Below are 14,963 nucleotides of genomic sequence, written 5' to 3' on the forward strand. Positions count from 1 at the left end.
CTGGACTCGTAATTTAGGAATGTTAGGGACCCACCAGATGAGGTCAACTGGTCATGCCTATATATTTGGGCAAAATTATACTAAGCACCTCAATTTTACTCTGTTATAGTGCAGAGTTTATTATAATTATTCTTATTAGCAGTGTTTAGTACTTAGGGGGATATCCAATTAGACACGATAATTTACCAGGGCTAATTGTCCTGCCAGGGGTTATCTTATTACCCCTGATAAGCCAGCACAAGCAGTGGCTTATCGGGGGTTACCTGATGCTGCACCGGGTGCCGGCTGCTGTCAACTCCCAGAGCAGCGCTGCTCCTCCGGCTCCCCCCCGGTCACATGGCCGCTCCCGTCATGTGACCGCTGCCGAGGGCGGGGGAGATGGGGGGATGCGGATACGGCGCTGCCATGGCTTCTCTGCCGGGGGTCACTGCGCCGGTGACAGCTTCCGGGCTGCGGTGCCTTGCCTGCAGTCCCAGCCTGCTGCTGCTGCAGCAAGCATGGAACACTGCAGGTTGTTTTGTGTGAAAACGGGGCTGTTTTTACAGAAAACACACAGGTTTCACTGAGAGTTTTCGGGAGAAAGGGCATTTTTTTTTTTACAGGTGATCAATCTGGATAGCCTGTGAAAAAAAAACTTAGTGAAAAATCGTGAAAAACATACATTTTTCATACCCAATGTTTTACCGGGGCTAATAGGATATCCCCCTTAGAGTGTACACCTACATTTTCTTTTTTTTTTTTCTATGTGTTCCTACTTGTGTATCAGGCAGCTGAGGTTTCAGTGCCTTCTTCATGAGTAAACAAGATTTCACCCCAGGAATAGTGAAAAGGCTGGGCAAAATATTACACAAGATTGCTAATGAGTTTATTACAGATGGGTCCTCCGTTATCTTGGCTGGCTGAGGCGTTAGTCGCAATACACACAGGAGTTGTGTAAAGGGCCGTATTCACGGCACGATTTGGGGAGAGGTGTGTGCTGAGCACACATCTCTTCCCCCGCTCAGCACAGCGCGATGTGTGCTGAGCGTGCGGGGGGAGCGGAGGTGGGGGGCGCTCATTTCACCCAGCGGGTGAAATGGGCTGCGCATCATTATCGCTGCGAGGGGTACACACAGAGTGATTGCTGCTTAAAATCTAAGCAATCTAGTCAGATTGCTTAGATTTTTAGCAGCGATCGCTCCGTGAGTACACCTCTTTACAATATTATGTAAAATAAGATAACAATGAGGTAATTGAATATGGTAGTGCTTGTAACTTTACATAATGTACTGAAGTTGAACTGAGAATTGAGTCAAGAATTTCTCTACTGTGTTAGCATATAGGAACAGTGATATTTGCAGAGTTATATAGGTACACACCAGCAGATGACTCAAACTATGAACAGCCCAGTTATTTAACCAGTGGTGTTGGTTTATTGATACATAGCAGACACAGCCGCACTGTTACATGTACTGTTGTTCTCATGGAGTGGAACGTTAGCATAGTGGGGTATTTATAGTGTGTGTATATATATATATATATATATATATATGGTCAAAGACAAAAGAAGAAGAAAAAATCTGCATAATACTACTCCAAATTTGGCAATGTTTTACCACTTACCGAAGATCCATAAGGATTGGACCCGGGTCACCCTATAGTGGCGGGTATTGGGTCACTGACTGCAAGACTGTCTGAATATGTTGATACGTTTATTAAGAAATACGATCCATTGTTGAAGTCCTATATTAAGGACTCTATACATGCTTTAAGGATGCCTAATGAATTACAGTGGTCTGACCATTATAGCTGGGGTACTATTATATATAGCTATACCCTGAGATAGAGATAAATCGGACAGTCTTGTCTTGTGACCCAGAACTTGACCCAGATAGGACTGATTTCATATGTGACTGTTTAGGTTTTGTTTTAAAACATAATTATTTAATATTTTTGGGGGACTGGTTCCTCCAAATATGGGGGACCGCTATGGGGATGATTTGGCACCCAGTTTAGCTAACCTGTATATGTGTATATGGGGGAGTGGGAGTCTGATATTTTGATTGGTGAATTAGCGGAAAATATTGTGATTTTTAAATGCTATATCGATGACATTATAGTTGTGTGGAAAAATTAACAGTCAAGCTTTAACAAGTTTGTTGAAACAATTCCAATACATATAATCTTAAGTTTTTTATCTAAATTTGAACATAAGAAAATTGAGTTCCTAGATCTGGTATTTGATGCAGAAAAATTTGATGTTACAATAAGAATTGAAACATATACTTATTTCAAAAATACTTATTGGATAGTAACAGTTACTTAACTTATAGTAGCTGTCATTCCCATCTCTGGAAAGATAATACAGGTTGAGTATCCCATATCCAAATATTCCGAAATACGGAATATTCCGAAATACAGACTTTTTTGAGTGAGAGTGAGATAGTGAAACCTTTGTTTTTTGATGGCTCAATGTGCACAAACTTTGTTTAATACACAGAGTTATTAATAATATTGTATTAAGTGACCTTCAGGCTGTGTATATAAGGTGTATATGAAACATTATTGAATTGTGTGAATGTAGACACACTTTGTTTAATGCACAAAGTTATAAAAAATATTGGCTAAAATTACTTTCAGGCTGTGTGTATAAGGTGTATATGTAACATAAATGCATTCTGCGCTTAGATTTAGGTCCTATCACCATGATATCTCATTATGGTATCTAATTATTTCAAAATACGGAAAAATCCGATATCCAAAATACCTCTGGTCCCAAGCATTTTGGATAAGGGATACTCAACCTGTATTCCTTTTTCACAATTTCTTAGATTGCATTGAAACTGTAGAAATATAGAAACATTTGAAGAGCAATCAGAAATTTATGTTAAGAGGTTTAGAGAGAGAGGGTATCCATCTCGTATTATTGAGTCATCGAGAAATAGAGCTAGAGCCAGAAATAGAGATGACTTGTTGGTGGATATATCACATTCCAGAATACTAATATGAAAACTAAAGTATACTCAGATTGTTTATTCATCACCCAATATAATGAAGGTGAAAGAGATATAGCCAGAATTTGAAAGCAAAATTGTCATATTCTCCAGCTTGACACATTGTTAACAGAACTATTACCCCCCGCCCCAAAAATTGTACATAAAAAAGCCAAAAATATAAAAAGTATGGTGTCTAAGAGCCAGTTAGAGGTTATCCATGAACAACCGGTAGTTAGATCATTTCTAGATATACAAGGTTGTTTTCCCGGTGGTAGTTGTAAAATGTGCCCTTTTATTGAAAGAGGATCAAAAATTATAGACCAGGAAAGGAAGAATGAGTTTTTACCGGTAATTAGGAATTTTATTAATTGTAATACAACATTCGTTTTATATATATATATATATATATATATATATGTTGACTTGTCCTTGCAATCGTCGTTACATAGGAAAAACAAAATGTTCCCTGAAAACTAGAGCATTGGAACACGTGAGAAACATTAAAAATGGTGCTCTAACACACAGTGTCCCTAGACACTTTAAAGTATGTCATAATATGAATCCCACAGGGTTAAAAATAAAAGGGATTGAGCTAGTGAATGTTAACAAAAGAGGGGTGACCATGAAAGACAACTGTTGAAAAGAGAGAAGTATTGGATACTGACTCTTAATACGTTGTCCCCTAGGGGGTTAAATGAAGGATACGAAATAACACCTTTTCTGGATAATTAAATGATGTAATATTCATGTCCCTTTTTTGTTTTAGTACTTTTAAAGAAGGGGGTTATTGAATGTGGCCACATTGTATAGATATACATGTGTGTATGTGCAAGCGCCTATATATGTACATATATTTATGTGTATATATATTTGTCGTTTTCCTCTTTAGTGGAAATTTATTGTAGAACCTATTTTAAGCATGTGAAAATGTTAAATTGAAACTGTATGTATTGGTTTGCATTCTATGAAATTTGCTGCTGGTTCTAAGAGACCAACCTCTGTGACCGTTGACCCCCTCCTTCGTTTTTTAGTATTATTTTATGTGTAAGTTGTATATTGTCTTTAACCGACTGATATATGATAAATTTCAGTATTGGCCGTTGCCTACTGATAAGGGAAGGTGATGCGCGCACTGGGCCACACCCTCTGACGAAGTCCTCTGTGACGAAATGAGTCAGGGCGGGGCCTAGTGACACGCACATCTCTGTGACCCGGCTTCCTCTTACCGCTGCACGGACCAGGCTGGCAATACACCACTCGGTTGTTTGCTCGGCGGGACCAAGGGACATACAAGGATTGGTTCCAACAGTACACACTGGTACATCACATGAGTCACAATCCGTGAAAGGTTGCCAGCGGGACGAGTTTTGCCTGGGTCTTGTTTATTATAACACCATGTGGTAGCCAGCCCATTGAGCCTTTTATCTTGGTACAAGTTTCTCCCACCGGACCTGTATTTTTTAATCCATACCTTGTAAATAAACATTTTATGCACTATGCAGCGCCCCCTTTCTGTTTTGTCTTAGACCAGGAATTGTGCCCCGTGAATCCCGGGATTTGTGTGAAAGGGGAGCTGCAATCTAATATAAAGGATATCAGTGCAAATCTAACACCATTAGGACTTTGGTGTACAGCTGGACTGTAACTATATCATATACTAGCACCTCCATTCTATATTTAGTTTATATATATATATATATATATATATATATATATATATATATATATATATATATATATATATATATATAGAGTGGGAAGTGGTGGCACTCATAGGACTTGTTCCAATAATAAATGACACAGCGGTCAAGAATCAAGAGTCAATATATAGGAATACCGGATAGGGGTTCTAAGCGACCTGAGGTGTTTATATATGATCGAATACAACAAATATATAAATATATAAAAATATATATATAAGAAATATGTGTAAAATTTTTTTTTTAAAAATAAATTTATTTATTTCACAACACTAGAAATATGGTTAAAATACAGTACCAATAAATATAACAATAAAAATAATGAGAATCCTTTATATAAAATGCAGTTCTCTAAAAGATGACTATTTTTAAAAAAGGAATGGACATGAATTAAATTCTCAAGTAAAGTGCAGATAGTCTGTGCAAATAAGCTACTCAAATGTGGAAAAGTATTATGAGTCTTAACTGATGTTGCAGGAGGTCTCTGGGTGAAGGCCCAATGCGTTTCGTCTCTAAGACTTCTTCATGGGGACTTTGGTGTACAGCTGGACTGTAACTATATCATATACTAGCACCTCCATTCTATATTTAGTTTTATATATATATATATATATATGTGTGTGTGTGTGTGTGTGTGTGTGTGTGTGTGTGTGTGTGTGTGTGTGTGTGTGTGTGTGTGTGTGTGTGTGTATGGGGCCAACTAACAGCGCCAAAAAATACAGTAGACTGATTTTTCACAGTATGTCAGCAGATTGGTGACCCCGGGCATACAGTCACTATGTGCCAATCCCTAATGCGTAAAGGGCGTCCGCTATCTCTTAAATAAATCCTGCACTAGTACGTGTGCAGGGTAGAGGGGGAAAATTAAAGGAAATGGATAAGATCTAAGCGACCACTGGTGGCAGCAAATTCTAGGGACTGCGTATTTTTCTTAAAAAAATATGGGGTTTATTACAGAACAAAACTTAAAAGTACATATAGAAAAACCAGGATTACAAAATCCACGAGGACAATGTAGCAGCAAGATGAACCACTATATATAAATATATCAATGTGTTCTAGCAAGGACGCAGTTTAAGAGACACATAAAAAGCACATAAAAAATACATAAAAAAGGAGGGGGGGGAGAAGAATGTAAAGCTCATATGCTAAAAAATTTAAAAACATGAAATTGATGAGATGTATACAAAAAATATTTTTATGCTGTATGTCAAGGATAAAAGGTGGATAAAAGCAGCTTAACTGAGGATTCAATAGTAGTATCAGGATTCACTCAACGCGTTTCGTCTCAACGCGTTTTGTATGATGCCCCTTGATGAAGTTAGACCAGAAGAAATGCGTTGGATGAATCCTGATACTACTATTGAATCCTCAGTTAAGCTGCTTTTATCCACCTTTTATCCTTGACATACAGCATAAAAATATTTTTTGTATACATCTCTTATCAATTTCATATGTTTTTACATTTTTTAGCATATGAGCTTTACATTCTTCTCCCCCGCCCCTCCTTTTTTATGTATTTTTTATATGCTTTTTATGTGTCTCTTAAACTGCGTCCTTGCTAGAACACATTCATATATGTATATATAGTGGTTCATCTTGCTGCTATATTGTCCTCGTGGATTTTGTAATCCTGGTTTTTATATATGATTTTTAAGTTTTGTTCTGTAATAAACCCCATATTTTTTGAAGAAAAATTCATAGTCCCTATAATTTGCTGACTCCAGTGGTCGCTTAGATCTTATCCATTTCCTTTAATATATATATATATATATATATATATATATATATATACACATATATATTTATATTTGCTGGACCATCATTCTCCCCACATTGGCTTATACAGTGCATCCGGAAAGTATTCACAGTGCTTCACTTTTTCCACATTTTGTTATGTTCCCCCATGTCACTCTACTCCCCCCCACGTGTCATTCCAGTTCCCCCATGTCACTCTACTCTCCCCCACGTGTCATTCCAGTTCCCCCATGTCACTCTACTCCCCCCGTGTCATTCCAGTTCCCCCATGTCACTCTACTCCTCCCCACGTGTCATTCCAGTTCCACATGTCACTCTTCTCCCCCCCACGTGTCATTCCAGTTCCCCCATATCACTCTATTCTCCCCCGTGTCATTCCAGTTCCCCCATGTCACTCTACTCCCCCCATGTGTCATTCCAGTTCTCCCATGTCACTCTACTCCCCCCCACGTGTCATTCCAGTTCCCCCATGTCACTCTACTCCCCCCATGTCATTCCAGTTCCCCCATGTCACTCTACTCCCCCCACGTGTCATTCCAGTTCCCCCATGTCACTCTACTCTCCCCCACGTGTCATTCCAGTTCCCCCATGTCACTCTACTCCCCACGTGTCATTACAGGTCCCCCATGTCACTCTACTCCTCCCCACGTGTCATTCCAGTTCCCCCATGTCACTCTTCTCCCCCCCACATGTCATTCCAGTTCCCCCATGTCACTCTACTCTCCCCCGTGTCATTCCAGTTCCCCCATGTCACTCTACTCCCCCCCACGTGTCATTCCAGTTCTCCCATGTCACTCTACTCTCCCCCCACGTGTCATTCCAGTTCCCCCATGTCACTCTACTCCCCCCCACGTGTCATTCCAGTTCCCCCATGTCACTCTACTCCCCCCCACGTGTCATTCCAGTTCCCCCATGTCACTCTACTCCCCCCATGTCATTCCAGTTCCCCCATGTCACTCTACTTCCCCCACGTGTCATTCCAGTTCCCCCATGTCACTCTACTCTCCCCCACGTGTCATTCCAGTTCCCCCATGTCATTACAGGTCCCCCATGTCACTCTACTCCTCCCCACGTGTCATTCCAGTTCCCCCATGTCACTCTTCTCCTCCCCACATGTCATTCCAGTTCCCCCATGTCACTCTACTCTCCCCCGTGTCATTCCAGTTCCCCCATGTCACTCTACTCCCCCCCATGTGTCATTCCAGTTCTCCCATGTCACTCTACTCTCCCCCCACGTGTCATTCCAGTTCCCCCATGTCACTCTACTCCCCCCGTGTCATTCCAGTTCCCCTATGTCACTCTACTCCCCCCCACGTGTCATTCCAGTTCCCCCATGTCACTCTACTCCCCCCCACATGTCATTCCAGTTCCCCCATGTCACTCTACTCCCCCCCACGTGTCATTCCAGTTCCCCCATGTCACTCTACTCTCCCCCACGTGTCATTCCAGTTCCCCCATGTCACTCTACTCCCCCTGTGTCATTCCAGTTCCCCCATGTCACTCTACTCCTCCCCACGTGTCATTCCAGTTCCCCCATGTCACTCTTCTCCCCCCCACGTGTCATTCCAGTTCCCCCATGTCACTCTACTCTCCCCCGTGTCATTCCAGTTCCCCCATGTCACTCTACTCCCCCACCACGTGTCATTCCAGTTCTCCCATGTCACTCTACTCTCTCCCCACGTGTCATTCCAGTTCCCCCATGTCACTCTACTCCCCCCATGTGTCACTCCAGTTCCCCCATGTCACTCTACTCCCCCCCATGTGTCATTCCAGTTCCCCCATGTCACTCTACTCCCCCCACATGTCATTCCAGTTCCCCCATGTCACTCTACTCTCCCCCCCACATGTCATTCCAGATCCCCCATGTCACTCTACTCTTCCCCCACGTGTCATTCCAGTTCCCCCATGTCACTCTACTCTCCCCCTGTGTCATTCTAGTTCCCCCATGTCACTCTACTCCCTCCCACGTGTCATTCCAGTCCCCCCATGTCACTCTACTCCCCCCGTGTCATTCCAGTTCCCCCATGTCACTCTACTCCCCCCCCATGTGTCATTCCAGTTCCCAAATGTCACTCTAAATCCAACTCTGTACACATAACACTATGCCCCGCCCCCTCTATATACATAACACTATGCTCGTGTCCCCCTCTGTAAAGATAATCTTATGCACCTGTCCCCCTCTGTTACACAAAACATTATACACTTGTCATTCCGACCACTGGCTTTCAAACAAACATTTATTCTACAATACCAGTCTAGTGAAGCCTCAGACCGAATCTTCTCAACCCCAGCCAACTAGCAGCCCAGCTCCTTGTCTCTGAAAGGAAGAGGAGGAGCTGAGAGCAGGCCAGGGGGCGGGGGCAACTACGCATGCAAAGTAAACAAGCGCACTGACAGGCAGCCCGGGCGGATGCAGCAGGGAGAGGAGAGCTAGCACTGGCAGTGACAAGTGCTGAGTGCCCGGCGTTGAGGTGACTGACAGCGGTGGCTGCGGCTGGTGAGACGTGCAGCCGCCGCTAGGCTTGAGACATTCTTAATTTTTTAACAATTTAATTTTTTAACAAAACAGATTCAGCAGCGCCCTCTATTGGCTAGCGCGAGGCAGTTGCCTGAAGCTGCCTAATGGTGGCGCCGACCCTGCCTAAAACAACAAACACACAGGGGGCACAGATAGTGCAGTATCTTTAAAATCAAATATCACTTTACTTTAAATTTGCACACACATGTAACAAAAAAAAAACCAAGCTTATCATAGTGTAGACCATCTGGTCAGGGCACATCGGATCTCCCAGCAGTCCCGGGCATCTCTCTTTCGCTGCTGAATATGTATTAAGAGCCGGAGCTGTCCAATCCAGTGGCTGCTTCTGTGCTGCTGTGTCCATCCACTCCTGTGCCCTCAGTGATGTGCTGTGTCCATCTGCTCTAGTGCTGTCGATATACCTAACCAGTGTCCATCTGCTCCAGTGCTGCCAACACACCTGTCCAGTGTCCATCTGCTCTAGTGCTCCAGATGCACCTGTCCCATGTCCATCCGCTCCAGTTCTGCCAAGGCACCTGTCCAGTGTCCATCCTCTTCAGTTCTGCTGATGCACCTGTCCAGTGTCCATCTGCTCTAGTGCTCCAGATGCACCTGTCCCATGTCCATCCGCTCCAGTACTGCCAAGGCACCTGTCCAGTGTCCATCCTCTTCAGTTCTGCTGATGCACCTGTCCAGTGTCCATCAGCTACAGTGCTGCCAATGCACCTGTCCAGTGTCCATCTGCTCTAGTGCTCCAGATGCACCTGTCCCGTGTCCATCAGCTCCAGTGCTGCCAATGCACCTGTCCAGTGTACATCCTCTTCAGTGCTGCGGATGCACCTGTCCAATGTCCATCCGCTCCAGTGCTGCCAATGCACCTGTCCAGTGTCCATTCGCTCCAGTACTGACAACCACCTGTGCAGTGTCCATCCGCTCCAGTGCTTCCGATGCACCTGTCCTGTGCCCTTCCACTTCAGTGTTAAAAAAAAGTACAAAAAAGTTGCAAAAGTTTAAAAAAGTAAAACAAAAGTCAAGAAATGTAAAAAAAAGAAAAAAGTTTTACCATTTTTTTTGGTGCTGTACCCCACTATGTGTCCATAAAATTCAAGTACTTTGACTACACAAGTCATACCCCGCTGTGTATCTATAATGTACAAGTACTGTGGACTCCACAGGCCGTACCCCACTGTGTATCCATGACATACAAGAACTATAGACTCCACAGGCCGTACCCCACTGTGTATCCATTACATACAGATGTAGCCACTCTCACCTATCTTCCATGTGGTGTATAATGCAAAAGTCTAGTCGCATTACGTATTCCTGCGCCTGGTCGCAAGGTAGCGTATTCAGTTGCAGGGTAATGATTTGTTTCTCCGGTCGGTGCAATACATGTGTTGCTTTTGAAACAGTCACATTTTGTCTTATTTTTTATTTATTTATTTACAATATATATTATGTTGGATAAACGGTACTGTAATGTACGTATGTTTTATAAGCCTTACCACGATAGCAGTTGTTTTATTACACATTCCAAATTTTACAGTGTAGCTGATTGCGTGCATCTATTACCCCACTGAAAATGACATTAAACAAGTACCGTACACATGAAGAGAAACATAATTTTCAACACACTGCAAATTTTGCTGCACTCGTTATGCGTCCCAAATGATCACGTGCAACTATTACCTTAATCAGAAAATGACAATGAGCAGTGAAATGAATGATTGTGCAATCGTTGATACCGGACAACTTTAGTCGTGAACTACTGTCAACGATTAGCATGCGTATGTACAATTGTTCGATTTCCGGAAGTAACAACTCTTTAAAAAGGATGGCACTGAAGATATTGTACATTTGAACTGGGCTATAATGGGGCTTATACTGTAGATATATACCACATTGAGAAGCCAAAACACATGACAATCGTGAAATATAAAGTTGTTATTCCGTGGTCTAATCCAAGAAGAATATAGTTAAAAATTACTGTTGAAGTTACAGTACTGAAGAGGACAATCAGAATACACTGGATTCTAAGAAGCCTCCAGATGGAGATTGACTCCCTGACCTCTTTGCATAAAACTCATCTATGATACCAATTATACCATCTGTTGGTCATAAAACCTTGTACATTATCTTTCCTTGGCTCTTTTGCTACACAAGAAGCTGAAGGGTGATACACGGTACTGTTTTGCTTTATATGTGCTGTTTAATGCAGAACATATTTTCACTGCAAAAGAACAAAGGACAATAGCATTAAAGTTCAATTTACATTCTCAGTCGGCACAAAATAAAATGAAAATAGAAAACAGTTGTCAGCAAATACAAGACAAGAATACAAAACAACTTGAAATGGGAGTTTTCCTGAGGAACGGGAAAAGGAAATGTATAAATAGCAATTATTAGAGGGCCATAAAATTACTACAATAGTATTCTCCTGTAACTAACAAAAGCATCTAATACATGGTGGAATCTGCCAACATACAAGCGTTAAAACCCACACTAAAAAGAGCACATTTTAAAAGTGAGATGTACAACATATGAGTTATGATATGCTTAGCTCCTATAAAGGGCTGAAAAAATCCAATAGGTCTGTTTAACTTTTAATTTTATCATTTGTTATGCCTACACTACTAATGCTAAGTGTACATTCAAATTAAAGTGCATGCTGCTGAAGCATTATCATGGCCAAAGGGGCTTCATCGTGCTGGAGTCAGAATGTAGTAGTTTGAGTGCTCAATCTGCCAAGTACTGTTCCCCATTAATAGCACAGTGCATGTTAAACTCTAACAAATATAAAATACAAAATGAAGTACAATAGTGTTAAAGCTCACTAAACTGTGAATGACCATAAAAATCACTCAGATGAAAATGTTTTGCAAGCAGTAGAAGAGTACTTTGTAGAGTAAGGTTGGGAGAAAGACAGTGATATAAAGATAATGGGGGTTATTCTGAGTTGATCGCAGAAGCAAGTTTGTTAGCAATTGGGCAAAACCATGTGCACTACAGGGGGGCAGATATAACATTTGCAGAGAGAGTTAGATTTGGGTCGGGACAGAGAAAACACCCCATATGTTTGATAATCTCTCCAAAGAGGAAAATATTGCCCTAAAATCCTTGAGTAAGAGATAGGACATTATCATTAGGGGGGCAGATAAGGGGAGCTCTGTGGTTATTCAAAACACTGTTGATTATGTGGAGGAATGCTATAGATTATTAGGAGATGTTGACACCTATTGCGTTTTAGACAGGGATCCAAAGGTGACATATAAAGATGAACTGTCATGTTTACTTAGGAGAGCAGGTGAACAAGGGTTGTTGTCTAGTAACGTTATTCAAAAACTTGTGACTGAGCATCCTGTGGTGCCAATTTTTTATACACTTCCTAAAGTCCACAAGGACGCACAGAGGCCCCTGGGGAGACCTATTATCTCTGCCTGGTGGTCTCTGTGTGAACCATTAGCGATTTTCCTTGATACATATCTTCAACCATGTATACAACAAACATTTACACATTTAAAAGATTCCAATGTGTTATTGAGGCAATTTTTGAGGATTGGTAAAGTGCCAGATGATATGCTCATGGCAACCATGGATGTTGCAAGTCTCTACACCTGCATCCCTCATGGTGAGGGATTGCAGGCTGTTAGGAGACTGCTTACAGGAAATACCGCATATACAGGGCCTGATATTGAACTTTTCATACAGCTGTTAGAATTGACTCTTACCCATAATTATTTTATGTTTGAGGATAAGTTCTTCAGACAGACAACGGGTTGTGCGATGGGGTCAGCAGTAGCACCGGCCTTCGCTAACACGTACATGTGGGAAGTTGAGAAAAGTTTGTTCTATGAAAATCTGGTAATAACGAAGGAAATTTTCCTATACTACCGGTACATAGACGATCTGTTAATGTTTTGGACTGGGAGCGAGCAAACACTCCGTGAAGTTATTGTGGCACAGAACAACTCCACCAGCCCTATTAAGGTGACCATGAACAGTAGCTTAACACACATTGAGTTTTTGGAAATTTCCATCAGTATCCAAGATGGTGATATTATCACAAATCTATTTACTAAACCCACAGACAGGAACACTGTTTTGAGTTTCAGCAGCTTCCATCCTACCCCTACCATCCAAGGATTACCCTAGTCTCAGTTTTTACGGGTATGTAGAATTACCAGCCTAGCCGAAGATCTGGAGAAACAATTAGATCTCATGGAGAACAAATTCCTACAGAGGGGATACCCCAGGTCCCTGTTAAAATCAGCTAGAGCAAAAGCGGTGTCACAGGAAAGGGGCAAGTTGTTGGCCAATGGAACTCCCCCAAAAAGCAAGGATAGGCTCCCATGGGTCAACACATATGACACAAATAGTCGTCATACGAGTAAAAGGGCGAAAGCATTATGGCCCATGATTACCTCGGACCCTGACCTTAAATCATTAAAAAACACTAGGATCATGCCGAGTTACAGAAGGGTAAGAACATTAAGGACCTAGTGGTAAAAACTGACCTAAGCAAGTTTAAGAAAAAGGCCCTGCAGCATTTCTTAAGTAGAGCGAATGGCTGCTACAGGTGTATTGGATGTACCACTTGCAGCTATATGTCCGCTAATGACGTTATAGTACATCCATATTCTGCCAAGAAATACACGATAAACTGGCCTGTCTTGTCATTCGGGATTCGTGATCTATGTAATTATGTGTCCGTGCGGACTCTATTACATAGGAAAGACGGAATGCCAGTTTAAAGTAAGGATGGCGCAACATAGACAGGCAGTCAGGGCTGCCATCAATACTGGGTCGAGTGACCAACCTGTGGCACGCCATTTTCTTAACCTCAAACATGGCATGGCGACCCTGAAATACCGGGTGATCGACCATGTGCTTGAGTCCATCAGGGGTGGAAATAGGTCTCTTAAGCTGCTTTATTTGGAGTTCAGATGGATATTTAGGCTGGACACTATACGGCCTAAAGGGCTCAATGAATCATTGGGCCTCAGCAACTTTCTGTAGGACTTAGGATACCCTATAGATATAGGAGGGATAAAGCTGAGAGTATGTAGTCAACTTTTGGAAGTATAGACGTATTTGAGCCAATTATGTTAGCAGACGTTTTATCTCTGTGCAGGGTTTACATGTGCTCTTATCTTTTAAATTGACATAGGATTTTTATGGTGAAGTTTTAAAGTAAGGGATATGTGGCCTACGGGCCAAGAATGTATATTTTAGTTTTTTTGAAACATATATGTTTTATTCATGCCACATTGCTGGGGATTATTGTTATACATAAATGCCTCTGGAAGTTCATTGGATGTGAGAAGTATCACAGGTACACATATACATTTACTCACACAGAGCTTGGCTAGGTGCCAGTGATTATTATTTCAAAGCACTGTTTTTAATATACCTCTGATTTTATTAAAAAATTTTTTCACTGATTTCACATATATTTTTTTAGTTTTTTTACACTTTGTTGCACTAGTGTTGCACTTTAGGGGTATACTAAGATTAGCAGACACACCATATGCGGGCACAAGGGGACGCCCTCTTATACGATTTTGTAATCTGCACACCTTATGGATCGTTACCAGTGGCATTTCTGTAAGTATGTTGTTTGTTTTACACAGTGTTACCGGGGGAACGCGGCCGGGACCCGCGACATCACCATGCGACATAACTTCCAGGGGAAGTGGTCACTCCAGGTGGGCGGACGACGGACCTGGAACGGCGCGGCCAGCGGGAGCCAGGCGTGGGGAAGTACCGAGGGGTGAGTGTATCTATAAATGTTGGTTGTTTTGCACTATATTGTTATCCTGATGAAGGGGTGAAATACCCCGAAACGTTGATCTGTTTATGCAGCTTTTGCACTAAAGTCACTTTTTCAGTTTAAGCCTCTGAGTGCCGCCTCATTCTTTGTCGCGTATATATACATACATATATATATATATATATATATATATATATATATATATATATAGAGAGAGAGAGAGAGAGAGAGAGAGAGAGAGA

The sequence above is a fragment of the Pseudophryne corroboree genome, chromosome 1 (genome assembly GCF_028390025.1).
Source record: "Pseudophryne corroboree isolate aPseCor3 chromosome 1, aPseCor3.hap2, whole genome shotgun sequence".
Classification (NCBI taxonomy): domain Eukaryota; kingdom Metazoa; phylum Chordata; class Amphibia; order Anura; family Myobatrachidae; genus Pseudophryne; species Pseudophryne corroboree.